Genomic DNA, 2,859 nt, shown 5'->3' on the forward strand with positions numbered 1-2,859 from the left:
GCCTTATTTGAGAGAGCTGACAGTAACCGTACAACAGGCGCATTGTGCGCTTGCCACCAAGCCTGTGGCTCTCTACATTAGGAGAAATGATGAGAACGTAACCTGAAAAGACACACTGGGCCCTTGGACCCGCGTAAATGCAAGCGCACAATAATGGAGGCTATGGACGGCGGGACACACACGCACACACACACATATACACACACAGTCGCCACCTTGACCCAAAGCTGCACGTTTACATGCACACACCATCGACCGCTCTCATGGCCTCCCTTGAGTAAAAAGCCATCATACACACACACACACATCAAACCCCCTCCGAGCCCGATGGAACTTTGAAGTGCATTCCGGTTAGTTTGCCACCAAGGAGTCTCAATTTAAAATGTCGCAGTTAAAATGTCATACATTTGAAATGATATCAAAGTCTGCAGGGGAGTTAGCAACTTTGGAGCTACTTTGGAGTACATACACACACACATGCACACACATAGTTGACCCCCCCCACCCCCTTCCCAAGCTTCATCAAATTTGAACAAAGGGATGACATCACCAATAAGCAAAAGGCCTTGAAGCAATAAGCCTTATTTACTGATGAGCCGAGCTCCCCTCGGGGCATTGTCTCCACACTTTCCCTCTCAGGCGGGAGAATCAAATGGCACTTTTAGAAGGTGGCGGAGCATGGCTCGGGATTTAAGGCTCATATAAAGTGTTTTTTTTTTCTTTTACATCCGTTTGGAGGGGTTGGGTGGGCTTCCGAAGAAGGGTGACATGCACTGTGGAGTTTAAGTTTAGTCCAAGGGGGCAGGGACCACTTGGTTTGGTTCTGGTAAAAGCACTGGAGGATATCAACTGGCTAACATCAAAGAGTGATAATGTTCACAATAATAAGCAGAATATACATATTTTACATTGGCAAAGTCACATGAGACTTCAGCTCAGTGAGTCTAAAGCACTTTTGATGATTGTACAGTCGAGTCAGTCGCTTGAAAGTGGCTCTGCATCTTCGCCTAGCCTAGCCTAGTAGATGATATCATTGGTGCCGAAACTAGTTGTGGGGTTGGGTTTTATGTTAGTCGCATTGTGGCAATACAAGCTGGCAAAATTCAGATCAGCTTGCTCATAGACACATTTTTAAAAATAGGCGAAAGAACAAAATGATGTTGATAGTTTGGAGTTAGTCATTTCAAAATGGAAAATGGAGTTTTACCATTTATCAATTTGACCAGATCATTAACTGCAGAGGCATCGTGGCTGATGCATGCCAGAGCTTTTATTGCAAATAATGTGCCCACTTGTATTTATACTCACCAAGTTAGAAACTGACAAACTACCATCAACACAAACCTATTTTAAATACTGGCATTTTCGGGTTGTTTGTTTAGCTTTGCCACACACACACGCACGTTCGCAAACACGCAGAGTCAAATCAGGCCTTGGGAACTTGTCACATATCCACTTTGTAGTCGCTTTTAGAAAGACACAGTATGGCAAAGTCTCTAGGGGGCGCGACGTTTCCCCGTCTAACAACCCCCCGTGACACCAACCAGGAACAAAGCCGCCATAGTCGATTCTCCTAATTTCAGCGCAGCCTGTCGAAATCTCACTCACTCACTCACTCACTCACTCGCTCACTCTCGCTTTTCGTCTCCCCTCGACAAGTTCTTGACGTTCCCTAAAACTTGCCGCCATTCAGACGCTTGTGCAATTTGTTCCCATTTGTCAAACGGAAGAAGAAAAGCTATCACAAAAGAAAGTGCTGGCAAAGCGGAAAGTTAACGCCCGGGACTAACCCTTAAACAATCGGCAAGCGTGTTTGCGTTATCGTCCATTTATCGAGTGTACGTCAGTAAATAGAGTTTAAGTGACAATATTTGTCATTTTTATTCAGGCATTGTGCTGAGTGTATTCATTAAAAGCACGTGTGTTTGCACACCTATTCAGCCTTATAAATGACACCATTATTCCCAGGTATCCTTCCGCTTCATAATACTTATTGTGCAAACTTGTGTGTAGCGGCTATCAGGCGGAGAGCAGAAGGAATAATATGCTGACTGTGATGTAGATAGTGCCATTAGAAGCCCCCTCCCCATTGTGGAGCCCCCCGCCTCCTTGTCAATGCTGCGTCAGGTGCTCCAGCTGCCACGAGGTCCCCCTGGCCGCCGTCCTGACACGGCGACACAAAGTAATCACCGATCACGCTGTTTAATCACTGAAACAAGCACTCCGGACCCCCCCGCCCCTCTCCACCCTCCCCTTCTGTCAATATCCCACTGTCTCATTATCTGTTTGGATTGCACATCCTCACTGTCAGATAAACAGAGTGGAAAATTAAGATTAAAAATATGGTAATTTCATTTGAGGCAGCAGGCAGCCACTTCTCACTAGCCCATTATGCTATTGATTAACACTCCCCCCACCCCAGTCCCTCCACCCCAATTCCATTTCTCTTTTTCAATGTAAACTTTAATCTATTTGCAAGGCAACAATTCAACTCCCGGGGGGCTCTTTGAGAGTAAGTAACCATTTAATATGACGCTGGCTCAACACTGACTGGCTTTAATGAATTGTCTAAATCTCCCTTGTGTGTGTAAGTGTGTGTGTGCGTATGTGTGTCTTGTACTTCACCAGCCAAATGCGTGGCTTTTTTTCTAAATGTGGCTCATCCATTCTCAGCTCTTCCTGCCATCCCCAGTTATGTGCAGCTCGCTTGCTAATTGAGCCGCTAATGACAAAATCACATTGTAATCGGGCCGTTGTAATGATTGTGCCACTGACATGTTAGATTAAGCAAAGCGCACTCAAACATTGTTGGAGTCACTCAATGAATGCAAGGCAGGAAAGACCAAAAAAAAAAAAAAG

This window comes from Syngnathus acus, chromosome 21 (assembly GCF_901709675.1).
Source record: "Syngnathus acus chromosome 21, fSynAcu1.2, whole genome shotgun sequence".
NCBI lineage: Eukaryota > Metazoa > Chordata > Actinopteri > Syngnathiformes > Syngnathidae > Syngnathus > Syngnathus acus.